This window comes from Ictalurus furcatus, chromosome 29 (assembly GCF_023375685.1).
Source record: "Ictalurus furcatus strain D&B chromosome 29, Billie_1.0, whole genome shotgun sequence".
NCBI lineage: Eukaryota > Metazoa > Chordata > Actinopteri > Siluriformes > Ictaluridae > Ictalurus > Ictalurus furcatus.
This window is the reverse complement of record NC_071283.1, coordinates 8,858,277-8,873,098: the sequence shown is the minus strand read 5'-3', so window position 1 is coordinate 8,873,098 and position 14,822 is coordinate 8,858,277. Positions and strand designations below refer to the sequence as shown.

At 35.6% G+C, this 14,822-nt stretch overlaps 1 protein-coding gene across 1 annotated transcript in view; it reads right to left on the bottom strand.

Moving 5' to 3' along the window:
• Positions 1–14,822, bottom strand: part of LOC128604027 (uncharacterized) — a 33,611-nt gene that overhangs the window by 3,669 nt on the left and 15,120 nt on the right. The gene's annotated exons all lie outside the window — the stretch shown is intronic.

Below are 14,822 nucleotides of genomic sequence, written 5' to 3'. Positions count from 1 at the left end.
ATATGTAGTTTATTTAAAAGTCAAATGCACTTTGTGCTTCACAAATGCAAATACGTTTGCCTCAAACGGCAGTCTATAACAAAGTTTTTTAAAGAAAACATGAAGAAAAAAGTTACCATTTAGGTTTTCTACATACAGAAATACATAATATAGGAATAGCTTTTATCCAGCATGATAATTGATTCATGAATCAGTTTATGTCTGATTCATAAAAACTTTTGTACAAATGTTTGGGCCAAAAGCAAAAATGTCAGGCTAAAACTAATGTGATGATCACCCAGCATTCCCTTTGGTCATCTGATGACACATTAATTGTTGTTTCTCCTTTAAGAGATGAATATTGTTAAACTGACTTTCAGAGTTAAGAGGTTTTCATTTCTAGCAATGAGACACAGAATCATTAATGTGACAAAACATTAATAACTTCTCCACTTGAACTGTTAAAGTGTGCAGATTCATTGTATTTTACAAGGAAACTGTTCTAAAGACATTATATTAAACACCAGGATAATATTTATTAATAATAGCACATAATATTCATGTGCTAATAATATTTATTAACATTGAATTGGCTTAATTCAAATGCGTATAATGTTAATTTAAATACTATAGTTATAATACCTGTCAGTGCCAACAACCCCGCAAGATTTCATAATGTTATAGCTTTACATTAATACTACATGAATTGATCACGCTCACTTTACATAATTCAATCATGTAATTAGAAACTGGTTTAAGTTAAGTTTATCATAAGCAGTGAAATCATGTTTTGATGAGAATGTAATATTTTTATTTAAACTATATATCATATTTTTTCTTAAACTAACCTACCACATGTTCCATGTTTTTTTAAACATTGTAATTGTAAAGTGACATTGGTTATGAGTAAGAGAAAGTGTCTTGAATCCAATTTCAGGCGTTTTAGCCTTCTTACAGAATTGTTTAGGTAAAATAGTATTTTGAATACATTTTGCATTAGGCTACTCAAAGCACCTGGAGTGACAATCTTATTTGCTTCTGCAGGATGTTTTTGAAAAAGAACTAAGCTAATTCATGTGTGAGCTTCGCAATGCATAAAATCATGCAGATACAGGTTAGTATTTCAGTAAGTTTAAGTTAATATTCACACCAAACATCAGAATCAAAGTGATGATGGTATGAATGTTGGTGCCAGTACACACTGGTGTACTGAGCAACAGACACCAAATGGGTCAACCAAGGAAAAGAATAACATCTGATGATAGAACAATTGTGAAAGTTGTGAAGAAAAACTCAAAAACAACAGTCAGTGACATCAACAACAACCTCCACAGGGCAGGGGAGGCGGTATCATAATCCACCGTTCAAGGAAGACTTTGAGAGCAGAAATACAGAGCCCATGTCACAAGATTCAAACCACTCATCAGCAGTAAGAACTGGAAAGCCAGATTAGAATTCATAAAGAAATACAGAGATGAGCTACAAAATTTCTGGAACCAAGATTAACCTCTACCAAAGATGGAAAGGCAGTGTCATGACGGGATTGTATGGCTCCTTCTGGACCAGGCTCACTAATCTTTATTGATGATGTATTGATATTGATATGATATTGATATGGTGAAGCTATCTGTAAGGAGGTGTTTATTTAACATATATGGAAAGAGACTCGGGTTTCAGCACTCTGTAAGATTTCCACTGTGGGAGAGTCTTCAGTAAAATGTTTTTATCTCATTAACTTCAAGAGAAAGGGAGGAAACAAGTCTTTATAACTGCTATAACATAAGTGATCATAGGTAATGCCTTGTCTTCTGGATCTTCTACAGCATTAAATGTAATTGTTCCCAAATTGTTGTGGTATAAGAAGATATCTATTCAGGACATGCTATAATTGGAAAATATTTAACTTCGGGTGGTAATAGTAACTCTGCTTCATGCCTGCCCCTGCAAACAAGTCCATCATTGATTATTTTCCTATAAGAACATGCACCCGTTATGTTTTTTCCTTACTCTTTTCCCCGAATATACGACCTGGAAACATTTTAAATCAATTCTAGCCGACGGTAAGACCTTCTTTTGAGACATACCCAGTTAACAATATTAGGCTAGCAGAACATTTTCTGACCTTTTTTTTTTTTTTTTTTTTTTTAGCAACATTTGGTTTCACGAAGGTTTAATCTGCGTGTTCAGAGAATGTTTTTATATCACATTAGTTCATACTATATTCCTGCAACACTTTTGATTTGTAAAATCATTAACACTAATTTTTTTTGTCTAACTGGGGAAATATGTGAGCAACTGCTTCATGGTAATTATATGGTGAAGCATGTTATTACTGTTATTCTGGCTTATTCTTGGTTAACTTTCTGTTATTTACTTACTTACTGATTTCGCAATTCTATGGCATGGAGAATATTATTATTTAGGGGTCCAAGCACAAAAGGTGCTGGAACCCTGTTGTAATTGTTAGGACTTTTAAGGGTCCAAGCACTAAAGGTGCTGGAACCCTATTGTAACTAAGATTTACTTCTCTTCATCTTCTTCTTCTTCTTCTTCTTCTTCTTCTTCTTCTTCCTTAAAACGAACTGTACTAACCAAACCCTAAATTGTACAGAGATGAAACTTGGTCCATAGGTAGTGCTCCCTCCCATTACCATTACTGTTTACAAATGTCAACATATTGTTGATAATTATTGAGCATCACACCAAATATTAATTATTGAGGATTGTCACCAAATTTCAGAAGTTAGGCCAAATATCCTAGGACTAGTTGGCAAAAGTTAGTTTAGCATTTTTTGCTATTTGGCAATTTGTGGTCAATCATCAATAATTATTATTTGGTGTGATGCTCAATAATTATCAAAAACATGCTGACATTTGTAAACAGTATGGCTGCCACATGTCAGTCAATTCTAATGAGGTGGTGCTAAATTTACTTAACGTCATAATGTTCCTGTAAAATTAGCCTAAAATGCCTATCCAAGGCATACCCAAAGTAAAATTAAAGCTGTTCTTGAACCATTTGGAGTACATGCATGGTTTTGGTATTTTTGAAAGGTGACCTTTTAAGTTTTTCAGAATCACTGTAAGCGCTACTGGTATTGAGTAATAGAAGTTGAAACACACTGAAATAGAAGGGTTTTTTCCACCTGGTTATTTTTTATGTGCATACAGATGCCTGCAACCCCGTCTAGGGTGTACCCTGCCTTGTGCCCCATGCTCCCTGGGATAGACTCCAACTTCCCTGAGACCCAGTATTATAAGCAGTACAGAAAATGGATAGATAGATACAGATGCCTGCAGATGACTACAGCTGGTATCTGTTAGCTGGAAAACATAGTTGGACCACAGCATGAAACCTTTCTTAGTCCAAGTTCAAATTTGATTAACAATACCACAAATATTTATATTTTACATGTTTTTGGAAGGGTATGTCCAATGCGTTTTACCAAAATCACATTTTGGAGACTCCAAAGGGCCCTTGGTAACCATGTACACATACCTAGGATAAAAACACCACTACCCCTGATTTTACGTATAATTTTGGGCACTAATGAAAGGTTAGTGAAGAGCTATCATATCACATGTCCAGCAATCTACAAAATGCATTTTTATATTTCTATGTATATTCATAATTGAAACCTTTGCACACTGTTACGGCTCAGTCTAGGTTAGGCCGCATAGAGTAACCAGCTCGGGATTCAATGGAATTTGACCTTTAAATAAGGGAAGCCAGGAATAACACAAACAAGGTTGTTCAAAAAGGTTGTGGTATATTGTAAAACACAAAATTATATACATATAACTGTACAAGGAACCAAACCAGGCGTAACTTCAGGGTGGGCCAAGGCCAAAATAACAGACCAAAGAATTCTATTGTTAGATAGCTAGCTTACCTAAAAGGAAAATAACAAAGAAAATACAAGTACTTCCCTAACTACCTAAGCCAAAAACCGAGACCAAGGACCCTCTCCCAAAAGAAATGGCAGTCACACCCCTACTGCCAGTGAACCAAGTGAATCATATATACAATGTTGAATAGAATGCACATAAACAGGTACAGGGACAACCAAACTCAAAGTTCAAAAACCAGGCAAAAGGCAAAAACCAGAACAGCAGTCAGAAAATAGCATACAAACAGCACAACCAAACACAATCTCTAAACACCAACACATGTAACCACCTCCAACATCCCACACCATTCTCACTCCTCTTCCTCTTTAAATATGGCCACCATTTATTGATGTCATCCTGGGAGGCGGGAGCAAAGCAGCCTGGAAACTCTGAGAGGGATTTCAGACCTGCACACAAAATATGGCACAGCGCACACAAAAAAACTTCCCATCCCAAAGATAGCAGGTTGTAACACCCTGCACCTAAGTGTGAACCTAAAAGGGTTCACAACAACAACAAAAACAAAACAAAAAAAACACAACAGCTCCTGAATAACATCAAGCTCGTTATTCAGTTATGCACTTTTGAGCCACTGTTTACCCAGCTTTATGCAGCTTTACAACAGATAAATTAAAGTATTGAAACTCACCCATGAAGCAAGATATCATTCTTTTCAGAATTTCGTTGGCTATACGATGGGCCAGTCATCGATGCAATCAGGTGCAATAGACTCGAGCTTTTCATGAAGGAATGGGGGAAGGCTCTTCTCTTCAGCACAGACTCTCATTGGATTTTGAAAGCTATGGACAGGACATGGAAGCCCCTGTTGGTTCAAATGAGGCGCCATTCAAAAGGTCACAGACCAGAGGCCATTTGGAAATCTACCGATAAGGGATAGTCACTCGTGCGCTGAAGAGATAAGTGAGAAAACGTGATTTTCTGAGATAATTGGAAAGTCTGTGGGGATTTACTAATGTAAAATGTGTTTTGGATGAAATATTTTTACATAATTGGATCATTTGGATGCCAGTATAACAAGACTGTTTTTGTCAGGATGTTATGAATCAGTGGACTATGAGGCTTCAAGTGTGAGTTGCCTCCATTTCGTAAATGTTTGTTTGTATGTTGGCAGTCGGAGAGATGTTGATTGTAGCTGCTGTTGTGATTGTATCTTGAAACGGTTTAGAACAATTGAATTACAAGAGTCTTAGCTTTCCAACGGTATATCGCATGAGTACCTATGTACACAAAATAGCTGTGTACATGACAAAGTTTTGCTCACAACACAGCAAAAAAAATGTCAGCCAGCTATAACTCATGAGTGCTTACATGGATTTGCACGTAACTTGAAAGACATGCACAGGACAAGATTCTGAGGTCATGTGCCAAGTTTGGTCACACAAAGGGAGCAGACCTAAGATCAGATAGCTCTTTTATGAGGATCTGTAAGTCTGATCAAGCTGAAATTTGGTATGGTACATATATGTGCTAATGTGTAATGGATTCTCATGATGAGTGAATTAATGAAAAACATGCCTGTCATTGGCCAATCAGATATCAGCAGATATTTGAAATGGTTCCCACACAAAACTTGAATAGTAAGTTCAGGGAGGGACCTCCTATTATCTGATCCAATCGCTCTCAAATTGGCTACCTGGGGGCATGATTCATGTTCATAAGGGTCAGCGGTAAGTTAAAATAGTTATTTCTCAGGAACGAAAATTCCAATTGACCAGAATTTGGTGTGCACTTTCTGCTAATCTGTAACTGAATTACTTCAAAAACATGTCTGCCTTCTGTCACTCTGATTTCAGCAGGTAGGTTACACCAGAGGTTCCCAAACTTTTCCAGGGCAAGGCCCCCCCAAATGGCATTAACATTTGACCGAGACCCCCCTTTTGCAAGATGTCTTTAAAACACATTAAAAATACAGACTTCTGAAGATATTCCCCTTTTTTTAATTAATAATTACATCTTACATCTTTACAGTACATTAGGAATTGATTGTGTGTGTGTGTGTGTGGTTGTCTGAGAGTGAGAATTTACTTTTCACACCAAATTGTTGAGGCCCCCCGGGCGCCCCCTGGCGGCCCCCACTTTGAAAACCACTCGGTTACACAACTAGCATTGAGCTATCGTCACAAAATGTGATATGTGTAAGCATGCTCACGTATGGTCTCTTTATTGTTCTATGTATCTTGATAAGAACTGGCCAGTGGAGGTGCTAAATGCAAGGAGTGTTTGGACCCTGCAGATTGCGGCTATATTACAGTTATTATTAGCAGTAGAAGTAGTGGTAAAGCCACATTCAGAGACCCACTCATCCCAACACCAGAGGGGACACCGAATATTGAGTCCACTTCAATCCCTCCACAGCCACTTCCGATGTGTAGGTTTACGTACTTCATGAGACTCACTGCAAAGTTTTGCCAGTTAACCTGCCTTACCAAGCGTTTCTATGATTATTCTCATTTTGCTTCCTGTTATGACCATCTACCTGTGTTTCTGGATTTATGTTTTTGGATTACCTTTCTGTCTTGTTTGCCAGTAGGACTCTTTACCCATTACTGAACCCTGCCTGTTTCATTGACCAAGACTGAGCCTTGCGTTTTGTATGAGTTTAATAAAAGCTTCTGCAACATGCATTCTAACCCATCTCCCAGTGTGAGTCTGTTACAGTAGTTGTATTATTATTATTATTATTATTATTATTATTATTAAGCATTTGGAACAACTTTGCCTCTAGGACCACTGCTATCAATCAAATCATTCTTTAAATATTTGAGATTATTTAAAAATCTTAGTTTTGCGAACAAGTACTGGGTTTTTGGTCAACTGTAATAATCTTATTGCAGGACAGGTCTTTGGACCACTTATCCAAATCAAGTTTTGATTTACCCTCACAAGGGCACTTCAAAAAGTTTGAAGTGGGCGTGGCCACTTTTACTCAAATCACTCTTGAACGGAATGAGATATTTTGACCAAACTTGGGGTACATACAGTATCTCACAAAAGTGAGTACACCCCTCACATTTTTGCAAATATTTGATTATATCTTTTTATGTGACAACAGTGAAGAAATGACACTTTGTTACAATGTAAAGTAGTGAGTGTACAGCTTGTATAACAGTGTAGATTTGCTGTCCTCTCAAAATAACTCAACACACAGCCATTAATGTCTAAACCGCTGGCAACAAAAGTGAGTACACCCCTAAGTGAAAATGTCCAAATTGGGCCTAAAGTGTCAATATTTTGTGTGGCCACCATTATTTTCCAGCACTGCCTTAACCTTCTTGGGTATGGAGTTCACCAGAGCTTCACAGGTTGCCACAGGAGTCCTCTTCCACTCCTCCATGACGACATCACGGAGCTGGTGGATGTTAGCGACCTTGTGCTCCTCCACCTTCCATTTGAGGATTTTATATATATAAATATCTAAAAATATAATATAGGTATAGGTTTTATCCAGGGTGATAAGTGATTTATGAATCAATTAATGTCTGATTCATAAAAACTGTTGAACAAATGTGTGACGCAAAAGCAAAAAGTTAAAATGTGCAGATTCATTGTATTTTAATATGAAACCGTTCTCAAAAAGTTATATTAGACACCAGGATAATATTCATTAATAATAGCACATAATATTCATGTGCTAAAAAAATTCATTAGCATTGAATTTATTAAAACATTGTGCTATTCTATCAAACACATTTGAATCAAGTTAATTTAAATACTATAGTTATAGTACCTGTCAGTGACAAAATCCCCACAAGATTTCATAAGGTAATTGGTTTACATTAATACTACATGTATTGATCACGATCACTTTATATAATTCAATCTTGTAAATAGAAACTTTTGTAAATAAAGTTTAGCATAAGCAGTGAAATTGTGTTTTGATGAGAAATTTAATATTTCTCTGTAAACTATACATCATATTTTTTCTTAAATCTAAACTACCACATGTTCCATGTTTTGTTGAAACATTGTAATTGTAAAGCGACATTGGTTATTAGTAAAAGAGGTATATAAATTACACATTATTATTATTATTATTATTATTATTATTATTATTATTATTATTATTATTGTTATTATTATTTTTATTTATTTATTTATTTATTTATTTATTTATTTATTTGGATATATTTTAACTGTTGAAGCATATGTAATTAAATGGTGATTTCAGTGGTGGTAACACTGTATAAAGTGTCTTGAATCCAATTTCAGGTGTTTTGGCCTTCTTCAAGAATTGTTTAGGAAAAATAGTACTTTGAATACATTTTGCATTAGGCTACTCAAAGTTCCAGGAGTGATGATCTTATTTGCTTCTGCAGGATGTATTTGAAAAAGAATTAAGCTAATTCATGTGGCAGCTGCGCAATGCATAAAATCATGCAGATACAGGTAAGTATTTCAGTACGCTTCAGTTAATATTCACATCAAACATCAGAATCTCAGTGATGATGGTATGAATGTTGGTGCCAGACGAGCTGGTTTGAGAATTTTAGAGGCTGGTCTGGGATTTTCACAGACAGCAATCTCTTGAGTTTACACAGAATGGTGGAGAAAAACAAACACCTTTTGATGAGAGAGGTCAGAGGAGAATGGCCAGACTGGTTCGAGCTGACAGAAAGGCTACAATTACAATAATTCTTTACAAGTGTGGTGAGCAGAAAACCCTCTTGCAACATACAATACGTCAAATCAAATGAGGTGGCTAAGCTACATCCATATTAGGTTCCACTCCTGTCTGTGAGCCAAGAACAGGAATCTAAGGCTAGAGTGGGCGTGGACTCACTGGAACTGGATTTGATGAATCTTGATTTCTGTTGTGGCCTGTAGATGATAGGGTCAGACATTGGCATCAGCAGCATGAATCTGCCTTGTGTCAACAGTCCAGGCTGCTGCTGGTGGTATAATGGTGTTTGGAATGTTTTCTTTCTACTATGTGATCCTATGTGAACCTTTGATTTCAGCATATGGTGTGACCCCTTGGTCAGCAATAACCACAATTAAACATTTTAACTGTTTTTACTGTTGATCAGTCCTGCACATCGGCTTGTAAGAATTTTAGCCCGTCCCTCAGTACAGACCAGCTTCAACTCTGGGATGTTGGTGATTTTCCACACATGAATTGCTTGCTTGAGGTCCTTCCACAACATTTCTATTGGATTAAGGTCAGAACATTGACTTGGCAATTCCAAAACATGAATTTTATTCTTCTTTAACCATTCTTTGGTAGACGCTTGTGTGCTTAGGGTTGTTGGCCTGCTGCATGACTCACTTTCTCTTGAGATTCAGTTCACAGACAGATGTTCTGAAATTTTCCTTTAGACTTCACTGTTATAATTCAGAATGCATTGTTCCATCAATTATTGCAAGTTTCTTATAAGTAAGGTTTTTATGCTGGAATGTAGTGTTTGCTTTCTCCAAACATAACACTTCTTATTTAAACCAAAAGGTTATATTTTTCCATACACAAAACATTTTTCCAACAGACTTTTCCACGTAATCATTAGCAAACTGCAGATGGGCAGCAATGTTCTTTTTGGAGAGCAGTGGCTTTCTCCTTGCACCACTGTAATTCACACCATTGTTGTTCAGTGTTCTCAGTGTTCAGTTGTTCATGAGTTCATGGGGAACTCATGAACATTAACATTAGCCAATGTGAGAGAGGCCTTTGTTTGCTTAGAAGTTACCCTGGGTTCCTTTGTAACCTCAGGTTCTTTTACATGTCTCACTCTTCAAGTGATTTTGGTTGGTTTCTAATAAACATACTAGGTTATCTTTTTTTAAATTAAATTACAGCTAATATTAACTAGTGACCTAGACGTATTAGGTGTAATTTATGCACTAGCCAAATGTTAACTGCACCCCCACCTCCACCCGACCCCCCTCCAGTTAATAGTTATAGTTGAAATTAATCAATCAGGCAGCCCGACATTCAGGTCTCGCCCTCAGCACTTACTGTAGAAGAACAGTGCTATAGAGGCGCAGACCACATGCCAATTTTCATTTTCTCTCTCTCTCTCTCTCTCTCTCTCTCTCTCTCTCTCTCACACACACACACACACACACACACACACACACACACACACACACACACACACACACACACACACACACACACACACACACACACGCACACACACACGCACACATACACACACTAAATGTTCCCTTGGTTATAAGTTTATAACTTATAACCTTAGTACCCAAAGGTTCCTCTTTCTTAATGTAATTTAATTTTTTAATGTAAGTTAGTTCCTTTTAATTTGTGCCAGATCAACAAAATATCCTCCAATATGTTTATCCCTGAAAAGAAAGTGAAATAGAACACACACACGCTACTTGTATAATAGAGAACAGTTGACCTATATTAAATGACTCAATGTTTTTAAGTCTGTTTTTACATCACATTCCTGTCCAATGAAGTGATTTTTTGACAACAACAACAACAACAATAATAATAATAATAATAATAATAATTATTATTATTATTATTATTATTATTGTTGTTGTTGTTGTTGTTGTTGTTATCACCATCATCATCATAATTATTATTATTATTAGTATTATTAGTATTATTATTAATAATAATAATAATAATAATAATAATAATAATAATAATAATATTGAAACATAGTACATGACATCAAACGCATTAGGGTCTGTGTGCTACATGGGATACACAGTGGTCATTACAAAAGCCATTAATGTATTTTTTGAGTTATAAATGAATAGTTCAATTCATATCTTGCAGGAACTTAATTTATCTAATTCTAAAGTATCATTGATATATTTTTATCTGTCAAACAGTGAGATGGCAATATAGAACTGCTAAGGTTAAAAAAGCACTATATAAGTGCAGACAATTAGTTATATCAATATTTGTGTAGGAAAGTTCCTCATATTCAGAGTTGGGCTAGGCAGGTGCTCAAGTTGCTATGATTTAATAAAGCAGCATGTCAGTTACGTTTATGTTTTTACATAAGAAGTCATTCACAGTGCATATACACTATGAAGAAAACACAGTCACCCACTATTGATTTAATAGTGCATTCTGATATTCTGTGTGTCACATTTTTATTAAATTATAGAAACCAGAGTGGGGTGTACGGTGGCTTAGTGGTTAGCATGTTCGCCTCCCAACTCCAGGGTTAAGGGTTTGATTCCCACCACGAACCTATGTGCGCAGAGTTTGCATGTTCTCCCTGTGCTGCTCCCCCAGTCCAAGGACATGCATGAAGGCTGATTGGCATGTCCAAAGTGTCAGTAGTGTATGAATGGGTGTGTAAATGTGTATGTGAGTGTGCCTCGTGATGGATTGGTACCCTGTCCAGGGTGTACCCTGCCCTGTGCCCCATGCTCCCTGGGATAGGCTCAAGGTTTTCTGCGACCCAATAGGATAGGCGATATAGAAAATTGATGTATGGGTGGATGGAAATCAGAGTGAAATTTAATTATCCTGAGTATTCAGTTATAAGAATAGAGAGGTGAGTTTAGATTTGGCTAAATAAATCATACAATCTAGAAACAAACAAGTGGGATATAATCAGTGGTTGATTTCAGACACAATCAGTCCTGATATTTGTAATAATTCTGCTGTTGGTTTGAGTTGAGCACTGACAATCAAATGAAAAGAAGAAGAAGCCAGTATTTAGTGTTTTTTTTTTTTTTCTTTTACAGTGGTGTGATAAGAAGAAATCCTCAGAGACTGCTACAATGTCCTCCCAGGACTCTATGGCTAATCAATAGCTGAAGTGTTTCAGAAACATTCTGGACAATCTGTGTAATGAGAATTTCTTTATTGAGTCTTAGTTGCAGATTATTGAATATGTTGCATGTTAAATAAGATTCTGATACTAACAATGGGAAATGTTGATTTAAGGGAATGAAGAAGGATGAGCCAAATAAGATAAAGTGTAAAATCATGTAAAATTATTATTTTTAAAATATTCATATATTAAATAAAATAGAAAATCCCATAACCATCTCAAATAAATAAATAAATAAATAAATAAATAAGCCCAGTATTTATTGGTAATGTGCTGTACTGAGAATCATCATTCTACAAACTTTGCAAATTCTCAAGCAGGTAAGTGTTTAAGGGAAAAAACAAAGTTTAAAGTGAACACATTTATTCCATTAAGTAAAACCTCATTCTTACATGATCTCAGCACTTTCTGTGTTGTAAACATGCTTCCAACTATACAAAAATTCATCATGAGTGTGATGACTGATTGGCTGGGAGGTGACAAAGATTCTGAGTATTGTTCAATAAAGCTCATGATATATCTGCAATGAAAACTGTAAAGGTGTACAGATGAATGAGCAGTTCTTACAACCGGGATAATTTGAGTGTTTTATTTTCTTTTATGTTAACCTAGAAATTCTCACTTTCACAGAAAGGCGACTGAATATACTGTATCTACTCAATAATATTTCTGAGAGAAATTAACTAGCATTATTCTATCAGAAAATCTAGCTATTATTTTAAACTCAAACCGAGGTATAACTATGCTAAACCCATAAATCAAGAGGGCATGTTTAATACATCAATCAATCATATAGTACATAGTAACAGGGTCCGTACAGATGCTTCAATGAAATCCAGGACTTTCAAGGACTATACAAGAGATGTCATTCAAACATATCCTTCATTTCCAAAAAAAAAATTAATAATAATAATATTTTTTTAAAACAACCAATTTTTATATAGGTCCTTTTCCCAGCCGTGATGGACTAAATTTGTATTTCCCAGTCATTGCTTCATTTTCACCATAATGTCAAAATACTCCAAGTGAGTGACAGGAGCACTGTGTCCAAACAATGCTAGATGATGTCATGCACTAATTAGCATATTTATTACATCATTGCATTGTATTTTCACTCTGCCTAGTATCAGCCCGTTATAAAATATCCTACTCTCTGTGCTCACATGCTGAATTTTAATACAGCCGAATTCCCAATAAAGCTGTTCTCATTTACATAATTTTTCTGTTTCAGAAAGCAGGACCTCACACTTGCCGGGCAGTACTGGCCATTCTTTTCTACGGAAAGTAGCTAAGGTTTGTTCAAAAAGTCGCTAGATATATCGCTAGGTGCTTTTTTTGAAAAAAGTTGCTAAAGAGGTCTGAGAAGTGGACCGAAGCTGTCCCTGTTAAAATGAATGAGTGACCAGCGGGAGGAGGAGGGGCTGCAGCAGGGAGTCATATTTTGAGTGAAAGCATTGTATTCGTGTTCTTTCTGAAAATAAACCCTTTTAAGTGATTTAGTTATTTTTTTATCTATTGACTTTTTATCATTCAAGCACTTTTTAAGCACTGTTAGAAAAAAATGGCTATTTTCAAGGCTTTGCAGTACTTAAATTTCCAAATGCCAAATTCAAGCACTTCCAGCACCTTGTACAAACCCTGTAGTAATCATTTTCATAGATACATTTCCCAAACAAACAAACTAAAAAACTTCTAGTACTTCTAATTCATAAATATATAACATCAGTTACCTAGTAGTTCTAAGTGCTACACCCAAACCTCACACATTTTATGTATTTTTTTTGTTTTTGTTCTTTGACCACCTCTTCTTCTTCTTCTTCTTCTTCTTCTTCTTCTTCTTCAAGACATATTTCTGCCACCTGTAAGTAAGAATGACAAAAGTCTTGACTGTCATATCACTCAGGTAAAATAAATAAATCAATGAATTAATAAATAAGTAACCGTAAACTGATGTACTGCAAATTTCATGAAACTATCAAGAGAGATTTTAGTGTATATAAATTATATCACACTGCTGTTGAACTCTGGAATCTGGTCAGCAGGTCTGAAGACTGCAATTCATATCTCAAGTTTATATTAATGTACTCATTGTAATATTTTATCCTTTCTATAATAGCAAATCATTCACAGAGACTTGTATGGCAAACACTCCACATAATCAAAGTCTAATAATAACAGATTTGTGTTGTAATTCTTTAATAAAAACTTTTAGTCGTCGCTATGTTGAAGCTATCTTTAAGGTGTTTATTTAACATTTATGGAAAGAGACTTGGGCCACAGATTTCTCCAGATTCTCGGAATTTTTTCATGATATAATGTGCTGTAGATGATGAGATATTCATAGCCTTCACAATTTTACATTGAGGAACATTATTCTGAAATTGTTCCACAAATTGTAGATGTAGATTTTCGCAGATTTGTGTACAGAGGCCAATCTTTACTTCTGAAAAACTCTGCCTCTCTAAGATACTCTTTTTATACCCAATCATGTTACTGACCTGTTGCCAGTTAACGTAATTAGTTGCACAATGTTCCTCTAGCTGTTTCTTTTTAGTAAGAAACTTTAGTTTAGAGCTTTAGTAGGCATTGTTCCAGCCTTTTGTTGTCCCATCCCAATTTTTTTGAGACGTGTTGCGCCCATCGAATTTGAAATTACCTTATTTCTTCCTTTAAATGTTACATTTCGTCAGTTTACACATTTGATGTGTTTTCTATGTTCTATTGTGAATAACATATGGGTTTATGAGATTTGCAAATCATTGCATTCTGTTTTTATTTACATTTTTCACAACGTCCCAACTTTTTTGGAATTGGGGTTGTAGTACTCCCTCCCATTACTCAGGGAAGTGAGATGTTGCTGTTTACAAATGTCAATATGTTTTTGATAATTATTGAGCATCACACCAAAATTAATTATTAAGGATTGTCACCAAATTTCTGAAGTTAGGCCAAACATCCTAGGACTAGTTGGCAAATGTTAGTTTAGCATTTTTTGCAATGTGCCAAGTTTGGTCATACAAAGGGAGCAGAGCTAAGATCAAATAGCTGTTTATGAGGAACTGTAAGTCTGACCAAGCTGAAACTTGGTACGGTACATGTATGTGCTAATCTGTAATGGATTCTCCTGATGACTTAATTACTGAAAAAAACATGCCTGTCATTGGCCAATCA